Here is a 14,308-nt window from a genome sequence, read left to right as displayed (position 1 = left end):
CTTTTCAAGTGCTCTCTTATTTTCTATTTCATTTAGTTCTGCTTTTATCTTTGTTCTTTCTTTCCTTCTTTCTTCTTCCTGTGGGGTTCTTTTGTTGTTTTTTTGACTAATTCCTCCAAATGTCCTGTTAATTCTTAAATTTTTGCTCTTTCTTCTTTTTGGATGTATGAATTTATTGCTATAAATGTCCCTCTCAGTACTGCTTTTGCTGCATCCCATAAATTTTGGTACGTTGTGTTCTCATTTTCATTAGTTTCAAGGTTTTGAGATTTCATCCTTGACCCACTGTTTTTCTAAGAGTGTGCCATTTAATTTCCATATCTTGGTGTGAAATCTGGGCCTCTGGTCCTTGCAGATTTCCAATTTCACTCCACCGTGGTCAGAGATATTATTTTGTATGATTTCGATCTTTCTGAATTCATGGAGCCTTTCTTTGTGGCTTAGCATATGGTCTGTCTTGGAGAATGATCCATGTGCACCTGAGAAAAATGTATATCCTGCTGTATTTGGGAGTAATGATCTGTATATGTCTATTAAATCCAGCTTCTCTAATATACTGTTCAGAGTTTTTGTTTCTTTAGTGAATCTCTTTTGAGATGTTCTGTCCAAAGTTGATAGTGATGTATTAAAGTCTCCCACTGTAATTGTAGAGGTATCTATTCTTTCATCTAGTTTTTCCAGTGTTTGCCTCACATATTTGGAGGTGCCCTTGTTAGGAGCTTAAGTACTTATGATTGTTCATTTTTCTTGAAAGATTATCCCTTTCCCTGATATGGAGTATTCATCTTTTTCTTTCACAATTGTTTCACATTTAAAGTCTATTTTGTCTGATATTAATATAGCTACTCCTGCCTTTTTTTGGTTAATGTTTGCTTGTAAGATTGTTTTCCAGCCATTCCCTTTCAACCTCCATGAATCTCTGGGTCTAAAATGTGCTTCTTGTAGACAGCATATATATGGGTCATATTTCCTTATCTGGTCTTCCAGTCTGAATCTTTTGACAGGTGAGTTTAATCCATTGACATTCAGTGTTATTACTTTCAAGGAATTATTTATGTTAGTCATATTTTGTTTGGACTTGTGTTTGTCATATTTTATGTGTTTTTTTTCCTTCTCTTTTTGTCTTTTTTGTTGCTCTTACACTCTCTTCTGTGGCGGCTTGCTCGGTCGGTAGAGGTGGGGTCTGGCTGCGGACGAGGGGTCGGTCCAGCTCTGGACGAGGGGTTGGTCCCACTTGGGACGAGGGGTCGGTCCCGCTTGGGACGAGGGGTCGGTCTGGCAGCAGATGAGGGATCGGTCTCACAAGGGGTTGCGCGGTTCGGCTGACGGGGTCGCCCGGCGAAGCCAGCGACGAAGGGGTCGCCCGGCAAGCTGGCGACGAAGGGGTCGCCCGGAGAAGCAGGCGACGAACTGGGGACAAGGGAGGCCAGGCCCTTGTCGGGGGCTCTCAGGACTGGAGGGCGCACGGCAGAAGAACTACCGCGGAGAAAAGGTAAACACGCAAGTCCACTTTACTGAGGGAGAGGCAACAGTTTTATAGGGGCTGGGGAAGGCTGATTGGTCGAAGCCACGCCCTGTTCTGATTGGTTGCGGCAAAAGGTCAGTGGGCGGTACTGGATGGGGGAGGGGTGGTGGTTAGGGATTGGCTGTCGCTGTTGCTGGGGGAAGGGGCAGGGTTTAGGGATTGGTGGCTGCTGTTGCTGGGGTGGAGGGCAGACTTGAGTTTCCCGCCCACGCCTGGCTGTTGCTGCTGTCAGGGGAAGGGAAAAGGGCGGGCTGGATTTTTCCGCCCACACCTGGCTGTTGCTGCTGTCGGGGGAGGGGAAAAGGGCGGGCTGGATTTTTCCGCCCACACCTGGCTGTTGCTGCTGTCGGGGGAGGGGAAAAGGGCAGACTGGAATTTTCTGCCCTAGGGAGAAGGAAGAAGAAGGGTGCCGCCCCACAAGGCATCAGGTGGCGCCATCTGGGAGGAGGGGCGGCCGCGGAAGCATGGCTGCCGAGAAGGGGAGACCCGAGGGCACTCTGCGCCCATGCCGAGCTTCCTTCAGGGGTGGCGGTGAGTCCGACCAGCCACCCTATTATGGGGGCAGCAGAATTAGGCCTACCGCGGCTGCTCCCCTGCCAGGCCAGCAAACCACACTTCAGCCCGAGGGGTGACCGCATTTCCCCCTTCTTTTCAAATAAGGGCCAGGATGGCAGCAGCAACAAGTAGCCGAGGCCCAAGAGGCAGTAAGCAATGAGGGAAGTGGGGCTGAAGAGGGAGGTGAGTATGACGGGGATATAAATGTACAATTAGGGGGCGGTATCTTGCCGTTGCAAGCAAGGGTGGCCAATGTCCAATTCTTGTTGATCTCGGTGGCTATAAGGTCCATCTGCTTGTTAAAAGTCCAGGATGACAGCGCGTTACAGGTAGTTGATCTCTTCTTGGTGGCGAAGAGCGGTAGAGGCAGACTGTGTGATGGTCTGGAGGATCGCAGCGGTGAGGACAAGTCGCGTCAGGGCACCAGCAACAGTGGTGGCGGCAGCGTCGGGAGTGGTGGAGACGTAGGCGAGGACAATAAGAAGGCCAAAGTCTTCACGGGCGCGAGAGAGGCCAATGTTAATGGGGCAGGCCGACATGGGGTGGCCCAATCTGCAACGCAGTAGGGGTTCAAGCGAAGAAAGGAGGGGGGCGGGGGATGAGAAAGGACGCTTTGGATAGCTGAGAAGAGGAGTGAGGTCGAGACAGGAGGAAGCTCCGCAGAAGTATGGGGAGGCAAGAGCAGAAGCGTTATTGGATGCTAGAAAGCAGGCCGTGGGCCGGGGAAAGCGGGTTGCGGGCCGTTTAGCAGGGCTGGAGCTGCTTGAGAGCGATGGCGGCATGGGGGGCCGTGGTTACAATCTTCTGGGGTGGTAGCGGCTAGACAGATGGCGGAAAATATTATCAAGAAAGCAAAGGTTATGAGGAAGAAATAGAGTATTAAAGGCTGTGGGGGAAGTGAGAAGATCATTTAGAGGATAGGGTTGAGAATGGTATGTTTAAGACAGAAGCTTTGTGGTTTGTAGGAGACTGCTTTATAAACGAAGGAGAATGAGGGCAGTAAATATAGTAACGATAGATAGGAAGATGACAGTGAGGAGGAGTCTTTGTTTAAGGTTCCAATCGTCCGGCGCAACAGTGGCTAGGCCGATAGCGAGGGGTGTTGCTAAATAGACAATGGCTGCAAAGACAAAACCATTTTTTGTTTCCTTAAGAATAACTTTTCTTTAAATACTTAGTAGCATGCAATATTAGAAACCGTTTCCTAAAAGCAAGTTGGCAGGGGAGCTTGGTTGCTGTTAATCTTTCCTGTTATAAAATTACCTTTTATTATTATTATCATCAATTTAGTTTTATATATATATATTTAAGAATGACCTTTTGGAATTAGCCATTTAATACCTTAATGTAAACTATTGAAGATAAATTTTATCCTTACAGAACACATTCCCTTACGTAAAGTTATCACAATACCTTTTACACTTGCCGCATGCAAATTAAATTTCAAGAGTTTATGAAAAATTAGCCATCTTACTTTAGGACAAAATACGTCTTTTTGCAAAACTTATTACATTTCTGTTAGCATTTTTACAAACTTTTAACCTTTTTAATATTCATATAAGTTTTACATTCTTTATATTATCCTGTGAAGAAAAATAAGTTATTCATTTTAATCTAGGCAAGAACAACTTTTTATGAAGACGTACAGTTAATTTTGTTAATTAAGACTTACAATTTTTTTTAATTGTAGATATCTTATTAACATTTAAACTTATGTATTAATATAATAAACTTAAGTATTAATATAAGCGCTTATTTAATTTTTGGCCATTTGAATAGAGCTCTTTTAAAGATTTCTAGTAATTTATATTTACCATCCGGAGGTATCACAATATACGTTGACATTGAACGAACAGACAGACAAACACAGAACAATTACAACACATTAACAGAAATATATAATTTATTTACAGTTGACTCATAATTCTTACTTTCTTGGTATAGCTGCTTTTAAATCCTTGTTTATATAGCATATCATAGATTATACCCTTCAAGATTACTTCTGGACTTCATGTTGCCTGTGATAAGCCAGGAGGGAATCTTTTACCTTCCTGCTCCACAGCAAAAGTGACCCTATCTATAAGGCGAGTATAGGTGTCCGGGTCCCAAAGCTGACACGTGGTAAGCCACGGATTAAAGGGGAGAAGAAGGTCCCAATATACTTGGAGCTGTTTCAAAGAGATCTTACACCGGTGAGTGTCTAGGAGACCGGCGAGAGCCCGAACTTGCGGGGCTTGCTTAGCAGATAGGATGTTACCCATTGCTAATGGCCTTTTGGAGCCGATAAGAAAAGGGGCCCTTACCTTGAGAGCGCGGCGATGGGAGCCGAGGTGCGCGGTGAGACGAGGGGTCGGAGCCGATGGGACTCCGACGGTGGTCGCGGGCCAAAAGAAGGCCCCGACGAGGGGAGGGCAGGACGACGAGCAGTGAAGCAAGGCAAAGGGGAGCAAGCATGGAGGGGAGGAGGCAGAGGTGAAGGCAGGGGTGGAGGTGCTCAGGCACGCGCTCCTGAGAGTTTTATTGGTGCCTCTTAATCATCCGTGGATCGTATGAGGTCACCAAGGTTCAGGAGCAGCAATGCAGAGCGAAAAGATAGGGGTGAGAAGAGAGGAGGGCGTAGGTCTGTGGGAGGGTTAATTCAGACGTGCAAGCACACGCTCCCGAGAAATCCAAGGCTCCTCTTAATCATAGCGGGTTGGTATAAGCCCCCGACATGGAAGGAGAAAGCCATCCAGCGATTCTCCCAGACCGCCGTGGATCGTATGAGGTAGCCAAGGCTCAGGTAGCAGCAATGTTGCACGAGAGAAGTCCCAAGGTGAGAAGAGAGGAGGGCGTAGGGCTGTGGTAGGATTACTTCAGACGTGCAAGCACGCGCTCCCGAGAAATCCAAGGCTCCTCTTAATCATAGCGGGTCAGTATAAGCCCCTGACATGGAAGGAGAAAGCCATCCAGCGATTCTCCCAGACCGCCGTGGATCATATGAGGTAGCCAAGGCTCAGGTAGCAGCAATGTTGCACGAGAGAAGTCCCAAGGTGAGAAGAGAGGAGGGGGTAGGGCTGCCAGGTTATGGAGTGAGGCTGTGGTGGGGTTGCCTTGCCCCACGTTGGGCGCCAGCTGCGGCGGCTTGCTCGGTTGGTAGAGGTGGGGTCTGGCTGCGGACGAGGGGTCGGTCCAGCTCTGGACGAGGGGTTGGTCCCACTTGGGACGAGGGGTCGGTCCCGCTTGGGACGAGCGGTCGGTCCGGCAGCAGACGAGGGATCGGTCTCACAAGGGGTTGCGCGGTTCGGCTGACGGGGTCGCCCGGCGAAGCCGGCGACGAAGGGGTCGCCCGGCAAAGCCGGCGACGAAGGGGTCGCCCGGAGAAGCAGGCGACGAACTGGGGACAAGGGAGGCCAGGCCCTTGTCGGGGGCTCTCAGGACTGGAGGGCGCACGGCAGAAGAACTACCGCGGAGAAAAGGTAAACACGCAAGTCCACTTTACTGAGGGAGAGGCAACAGTTTTATAGGGGCTGGGGAAGGCTGATTGGTTGAAGCCACACCCTGTTCTGATTGGTTGCTGGCAAAAGGTCAGTGGGCGGTACTGGACGGGGGAGGGGTGGTGGTTAGGGATTGGCTGTCGCTGTTGCTGGGGGAAGGGGCAGGGTTTAGGGATTGGTGGCTGCTGTTGCTGGGGTGGAGGGCAGACTTGAGTTTCCCGCCCACGCCTGGCTGTTGCTGCTGTCGGGGGAAGGGAAAAGGGCGGGCTGGATTTTTCCGCCCACACCTGGCTGTTGCTGCTGTCGGGGGAGGGGAAAAGGGCAGACTGGAATTTTCTGCCCTAGGGAGAAGGAAGAAGAAGGGTGCCGCCCCACAAGGCATCAGGTGGCGCCATCTGGGAGGAGGGGCGGCCGCGGAAGCATGGCTGCCGAGAAGGGGAGACCCGAGGGCACTCTGCGCCCATGCCGAGCTTCCTTCAGGGGTGGCGGTGAGTCCGACCAGCCACCCTATTATGGGTGCAGCGGAATTAGGCCTACCGTGGCCGCTCCCCTGCCAGGCCAGCAAACCACACTTCAGCCCGAGGGGTGACCGCACTCTTCCAACTCTGCTTGTCCTGTTTTTTTTTTTCTTTCTTCCTGCAGAACTCCCTTTAGTATTTCTTGAAGGGCAGGATTCTTGTTGTCATACTCTTTTAATTTTTATTTATCTGTGAATATTTTGAACTCTCCATCATTTTTGAACACTAGTTTATCTGGGTAGAGTATTCTTGGTTGGAAAAAAATTTTTCTAGGACCTTGACTATGTCATACCACTGCCTGCTTGCCTCTGTGGTTTCAGATGAAAAATCAGCACTTAATCTTATGGAGCCTCCCTTGTATGTGATGGTTCTCTTTTCTCTTGCTACTTTTAGAATTTTCTCTTTGTCTTAAGCATAGGATAATTTGACAACTATACGTCTTCAGGTGGGCCTGTTTGGATTTATGGTGTTTGGGGTGCGTTTTGCTTCCTAGACATGTACATCCATCTCTGTCAGTAGATTTGGGAAGTTTTCAGCCATTATTTCCTCCAACACCTCTTCTGTGCCCTTTCGCTTCTCTTCTCCTTCTGGGATACCCATAATACATATGTTTGTGCATTTTGCATTGTCATTCAGATCCCTAAGACCTAATTGGATTTTTTCTGTCTTTTTATTGATCAGTTCTACTATCTGTTTGATTTCAGATGTAGTGTCTTCCATTTCACTAATTCTCTCCTCTGCCTTTTCTAATCTGCTGCTATTTGCTGAGAGTTTATTTTTGATTTCTTGAACTGTGGTGTTCATCATCATCATATCTGTTATCTTTTTGTGTCTGTCTGCAATTTCCACTCCAATTGTTTTCTTCATATTGTTAATCTCTTCCTTTACTTCATTAAGTTGGTCTCTAATATACGTTTTGAGATCTTTAATTACTTGTCCAGTGTTCTGTTCCTCTTCCTGGTTTTTAGTTTGTTCATTGGATTCAGCCACGTTTCCCTGATTATTGATTTGTTTTGTAGTTTTTTGTTACTATCTGGTCATCATTTTATCTTGATTGGTATATTCAGTTCCTTGGCTTCTTTGTCTAGTCTTGGGGATTAATTACTTGTTGTTCATACATAAGTGTTATGTCTTCTCTTTGTCACTTTGTTCTTCTTACTCTATTTTCTTGTTGCTGGCTAAGTTCATGTTGAAGGAAAATATTAGGGCCAGGGAAAGCAAAATGAGCTAGAAAAGAAAATATATATAGTAGTATTGGTAATAAATGTTAATAGAACAACAATGTGTGATCTGGGTGAATGTACATTAGACTCATGTAAGTTGTGTAGGGTTATAGCAGTAAGTAGAGTACTTATAATGAGTCAGTCAACTGAATATGGGGAGGAATATAGTATGAATTAAAAGGCCAGTGTTTTCATGAGAGTGGGAAAGAGAAATGAAAGACAATAATATCAAGAGTGGATAAAAGACAGAAAACAGAATAAATGTTTAGAAATAAAATGTCAGACAATTTGGGGGCTAAAGAAAGGGAGGTTGAATGTAAGAGAAACAGAAGATGATGGAGGATAGAAAGATGTGGGGGAAAGGGGATAGTGTAGGTGGCCAAAATCAATACACACAGAAAAGCAGAAATTGAGAATGAGGAAACACAGCAAGTGTGAAGTGCTCCATGTAGCACTTATTACATAAACTAAATAAAATAAAAAAAGAAGAAAAAGAGAGAAAAGAAAAAAAGAGAAGAGAAAAAGGGGGGCAAAGAAAAGTGGGGGAAACAAGCAAGAAAAAGAAAAAGAAAAAAACTAAATAAATGAAAAAGGACCTTGGGGATATAACAAGAGAAAAGCCCAGGGGACAATGCAATATTAGCAAACATGCCAAAAAAAAAAAAAAAAAAAAAAAAAGAACCAATGTTCCAAGCTAGGAATCCTCTTTGCAGTTAAATAATTCACTTAGGGATCTGTCCTTCCCCCTTTCTCCTTTCCTCACTTCTCTCTTTCCCAGGGCCACAGGAAAGCTGCCTGAGAGGTGTGGTAGGAGATTCAAGTTGATCCTTGTTGAACCAACTCAACACAGAAGACTACGACTCTTTACTTCCAGCATGAGAGCACCTACATCTCACCAGAAACCCCAAATATGTTACTGGAGGCTTGGATAGCACCTCCTACAGTCCCTCTCCCTTAGGTTTGCTAGGAGAGGCCTAATTGATTTTCTAACTCCACCTTCTCCTTCTCCCAGACCAAGTTTTCTATCCCAGGACATTTAGGTAAATTGGGCTTTCTCAGTAGATTCGCCTCTCCTTTCTTCCCAGACTCTCCCCAAGTCGAATGGTACACTCCTCCAAGTTCAAAGAGAGAGAGAGAGAGAGAAAAAAAACAACACAAAATGCCAAGGGCTAGGGTAATCAAGGTCCTCATACGGACCTTAGGGCATGATGGATTTGGGGATGGGAATTCCGTGATATTGCAGAGTCAGGGTGTGTGAGTCTCTGGAGCATTGGCCACCAGTTTATGGCACACAGACCTGGGAACCACACATCCAGTTAACATGGGGCCTGGGAACACCACAGCACATAAAGCCTTCCCAGATTTCTGCAGCTGTGTGGCCAACCCTAGGAGGAGGAGTCCTGCCCACAACTTTTTTTTTTTTTTTATTTTATTTTTTTTTATTTTTTATAATTTTTTTATTTTTTATTGACTTTGTAATAATATTACATTAAAAATATATATGTGAGGTCCCATTCAACCCCACCCCCCCCACCCCCCCTCTCCCCCCCCCCCAACAACACTCGTTCCCATCATCATGACACATCCATTGGATTTGGTAAGTACATCTTTGGGCACCTCTGCACCTCATATACATTGGTTCACATCATGTCCCATACTCTCCTCTATTCCATCATGTAGGCCCTGTGAGGATTTACAATGTCCGGTGATTACCTCTGAAGCACCATCCAGGGCAGCTCCATGTCCCGAAGACGCCTCCACCTCTCATCTCTTCCTGCCTTTCCCCATACCCTTTGTCCATTATGTCCACTTTTCCCAATCCAATGCCACCTCTTCTATGTGGACACTGGATTGGTTGTGTCCATTGCACCTTTATGTCAAGAGGAGGCTCAGATTCCACCTGGATGCTGGATGCAATCCTCCCATTTTCAGTTGTAATCACTCTAGGCTCCATGGTGTGGTGGTTGTCCTTCACCTCCATCTTAGCTGAGTGTGGTAAGTCCAATAAATCAGATTGTAGTTGCTGGAGTCTGTTGAGGCTCAGGATCTGGCTATCACATTGTCAGTCCAGAGATTCAAATCCCCTAAATATATCTTAAACCCCAGCATTAACTGCACCTCCAGCACATTAGCATGCAAGTCTTATGAAGGGAGATCCCATCTGAGTCCAGATTCATCACACATAAACACCATTTCCAAAGAGGGGCCATCTGCCCTGGTAGTTAACCCCATCGGCCATGACCATAACTCCCATGGGTCTCTTTAGCCCTCAAAGGAACCAATATCTGGGGGTTGTATCTGCTTTATCTGTCTCTCTGACTCTGCTCAGTTGTGCATGAGGGCAAACCTTCTGCCAGCCTCCAGACTCTTTTTTAGAAACTCGTAGCCATATAAACTCATTTCTCCTTTCCATTTCCCCCTTACTTTAGGTCAAACAGCATTTTAAAGTCATGGTATTTTATGTAGACATGGATATTCTGCTGATCCGCATTGAACCTTCCGTATAAGGTCATTTTCCAGTTGCATCATCAGTTGGTAGTTGATAGTGGTCCCTCGTTGCCAGGGAGGCTCATCCCCGGGTGTCATGTCCCACGCTGGGGGGAAGGCATTGCATTTACATGCTGAGTTTGGCTTCGAGACTGGCCACATTTGAGTAACATGAAGGCTGACAGAAGGAAATTCCCAGGCACAAAGTTGCTCTAGGCCTTGTTATTATTTTGGGTTTATCAGCTCACAAGCATAGTCATTAGTATCGGGGGCTCACTGTTGAACCCTCACTCCCTCCCGGTCCCCACCACTGTACCTGGGAGACTGTCGCTGCTCCCCTAGGGACCACGACAGAGCACCACTGGCCAGGAACCCAGTACCCCCCCTACTGTGGTTTTTAATTGTTGCCACTATGAGTATATCCAAACATTACCATGCACCCTGGACATATGTTCTGTACAGCTCCCTGTCAGTCATATATCATCTGTCATTGGTATCCCATACCAGTATCCCTCCATTGCCATTGTTGAAACACTCTGTGATCCAGAACTCCCCGAAATTTGAAGCCCAATATAATGTCATGGTCCCTTACTAGGGAATGGCATATAGCGATGAGTTTAAAGGATAGATAAAGAACTTGGATAAAGTTAGATAAAGAACTTAGATAAAGAATGTTGACTTGAAAAAATTCCACATCCTATTTTTTTCCCCCCCCCCCCCTAATTATTCAGCTTTTCTTCACAGGAGTCCTAGACCACAGCAATGTATATATATAATATACAGCACTCCCACACATCCACCAGAAAACCTTTTCCCTTCCACAGTGATACTCTTACGCCCTATTCATATCATATTTACTTAAAGTGATGTACAGAGTCTGAGACATTAGCTTTCTAACAAGGTGACATCTGTATTTACATTATGGTGCATACTTTAGGATACACAGTTCTTTACATTTTTAGTTATCCTATGTTTTACATTATGGTTTACATTATCAGTCTGTCATCTCCTATATGTTATGGTGTAATATTACATGTTTTATATCCATCCTTGTGTACTCTCAAGAAACTCCTCTCTTACCCCCCATTTACTTTGGTGCCACACATTTAACGTCCATTTTCCCTTCCACCTTAGTGCCCTCAGTGATAGCCAACCTCCGTTTCCTGAGGAGCCACTTCCAGAGATAGATGGAATAGTGTTCAGGGCCTAACTTGCTCGACTGCCCCAATGCCCTGGGAGCCACCCTTTCTCTCGAGGGATACAGTTCCCTCTATTGGATGGCATTAGTCCTCCCCAGGATGTGGGTCCACCCCCACTCTCACTACTTGGGTTTCTACCCCATGGTGTCACCCACTCTGGCAGAATGAGCATTTAGACATTCCCCAGGAGCCCGTCCTGCATCAGACCCTCCCCTCCGAGCATTCTAAACAGGTAACCCTCTTTATTATATTTTGATATGATTTTCTCGGCATTTTACTCTCCACCAACACCTGGCCCTCTCCTGGTTCGTATGCTACCCTGCCCACAACTTTTGACCTCCATGTCAATAACCCAAAATTCCACCTCTCACAAGAATCTCTTCTGTCACTGTCTCACCAAATTGACATCCAGACACCTCCTGCCCTGCAAGCCCCTGAAACAGCCCACTCAGGGTTTGGGAGCACCACAGCACCAGAAAGATTTCAGGGATCACTGTGGCTGGGCTGCTAACCCTAGGAGGAGGGGTTCCACCTACAACTTCTGACCTCTGTGTCAGAAACCCAAAATTCCACCTCTTGCAAGAATCTCTTCTGTCACTGTCTTATCAAATCGACATCCAGACACCTCCCACCCTGCAAGCCCCTGAAACAGCCCGCTCAGGGTTTGGGAACACCCCAGCCAAGAAAGCCTTCAGGAATTGCCACAGCCGAGCTGCCAGCTCCTGGTGGAAGGGTCCCGCTCACAACCTCCGACCTCTGTGCAAGAGACCCAAAATTCTACCTCTTGCAAGAATCTCCTCTGTCACCATCCTAGCAAATCGACAATCAGACACCTCCTGCCCTGCAAACACCCAAAACAGCCCAGTCCAGCAGGACTCCAGCCCTACTCAGCCTCTTCTTTGCAGGAGAGATTATGAGGTGCACTCACTCAGATGCCATCTTGCCCTGCCTCCAGCTTTGTTTTTTTATTGTGCATGTTAAGTCTTCTCTTTGTCATTTTGTACTTCTTATTCTATTTCCTTGTTGTTGGCTAAGTTCACTTGAAGGAAAACATTAGGTCCAGAGAAAGCAAAAGGAGTTAGAAAAGAAAACGTATAGAAGTAGTATTGATAGTAAATTTTAACAGAGGAACCATGTGATACCTAGGAGAATGAATATTAGACTTATGTAAGCTGTGTAGAGTTATAATAGTAAGAAAAGTGGAGTACTTATAATGAGACAGTAAACTGAATACGGGAGGAATATAGTATGAATTAAAAGGCCAGTGTGGGGAAGCGGACTTGGCCCAGTGGTTAGGGCATCCGTCTATCACATGGGAGGTCCACGGTTCAAACCCCGGGCCTCACTGACCCGTGTGGAGCTGGCCCATGCACAGTGCTGATGTGTGCAAGGAGTGCCGTGCCACGCAGGGGTGTCCCCCGCATAGGGGAACCCCATGCACAAGGAGTGCGCCCCTTAAGGAGAGCTGCCCAGCACGAAAGAAAGTGCAGCCTGCCCAGGAATGGCACCGCACACACAGAGAGCTGACACAGCAAGATGACACAACCAAAAGAAACACAGATTCCCGTGCCACTGACAACAACAGAAGTGGACAAAGAAGAACATGCAGCAAACAGACACAGAGAACAGACAACTGGGTTGGGGGGGTGGGGGGGAAAGAAATACATAAAATCTTAAAAAAAAAAAAAAGTAAAAGGCCAGTGTGGTCAGGAGAGGTGGAAAGTGAAAAGAAAGGACAATAATAGAAACAGTGAATAAAAGACAGAAAACAGAACAGAGGTATTAGAAATAAAAAGTCAGAAAAATTAGGGATCAAACAAGGAGAGGTGGGATATAAGAGAAACAATAATTGATGGAGGATAGAAAGATGTAGAGCAAAGGGGATAGTGTTGGTTACCAAAATCAGTACACACAGAAAAGAGGAAATGGAGGATGAGGAAACAGAGTTGCATGATTAGGATCAAGGAGTAAGCCTGGGCAAGGTACTAGTTCCCATTGCTTCCTCTTTCCAAGATCAGGCAACAAGCTCACCAACCAGGATCCAGGAGTAAGACCAAGCAAGCTGCAGCTTCTTACTGCTTACCAGGTACTGATGTGGGCTATGGGTGGGAGGCTGTTCATCTCTTCATAGATAACCTAAGCTGTATGTTTCTTGATCTGTGGGTGTGGGACAGTAAGAGGCTGCAGTCCTGCCCTTCGTGACCATGGCAATGACTCCAGTCCTGGAGAAACAGTTTATCAATGCAAACTCTATAAACTTTAAATATTCAGGGAAAATGCAAACCATATGGGCTAAAAGCTTATCTAGAATGTATGAAGTCCATGCTAAAAGCTTACCTTGGATGTGGAAGATATATGCTAATTCAAGTCTATTGAGCACTGAAACAAAAGAACCATTTGGCCCTTCCTCTCTGTATAAAAGGAACTCAAACATCTTGTTCGGGGCTCAGGTTTGAAACAGAAAGCTCCTGAGTCTGGCTGGCCATTAATAAAACATTTTTACCTCCTGGCCTTTCTATATGCATATAATTGAACCTCTCTCATCTTCTACAACAGTATTGAACCTCTCTCATCTTCTACAACAGTATAAGTTATGGTGGTGGGGGCCTCCTCTTCCCGGATACCAGGTTTCTGGCACAAAATATTAGCTGTCAGAGTGAGACCATTGGGAAGTGGAGTCCAGTGATTGGAGGCAAGGGTTTATTGGAAACTCTCCCAAAAGAGGATTCTGAAGAATAAACTTCAGCCTGCCCTTGGCAAAGGCTGTTATGTGTTTATACAGTACATCTATAGGTGGGAACATGCTTAGATAGTGGGAGTGGGTTTGGGCTTAGGTAAGACTGAAGGGCCAATAGGGATGGTTAGGGGGTGGTGGGCTAAGGGCAGTGAATTCTAGGGGTGCAGGAGGGGTTGGTGAGGTCAGGTAGCTTCTTTGTCTATGCTTGTGAGGAAATGAACTGTATCTGGACATGTAGACTCAGGATGGGGGCTCTTCTATGTCACAGGATATGGCCCCTTCTGAGTAAATGGCTGGTCACACTTCCATAAGGAGGTAGTGTTACCAGATTTTATTTAGGTTCTTGGCTTTGCTGCAGAAATGAATTTCAAGAGCACACCAGGTAAGTCAGGTCAGTAATTTATTCAGGTAGGGAGGGAAGAGAAATGGGAGAAAATAACAGAGCAGGGGTCCCAGATAGAGAGGAAAGGAGTGAAAAAGGATAAAGAGGGCTGATTTACAAGCTACAATTCCCCATTATAGATTATAAATCCCCAGGTTTACTTGTGTGGCCACATGGCAGAGGAAAAATTACGAGGGCAGTGCACA

Source organism: Dasypus novemcinctus, chromosome 19 (genome assembly GCF_030445035.2).
Source record: "Dasypus novemcinctus isolate mDasNov1 chromosome 19, mDasNov1.1.hap2, whole genome shotgun sequence".
Classification (NCBI taxonomy): domain Eukaryota; kingdom Metazoa; phylum Chordata; class Mammalia; order Cingulata; family Dasypodidae; genus Dasypus; species Dasypus novemcinctus.
Note: the sequence above shows the minus strand (reverse complement) of the source record.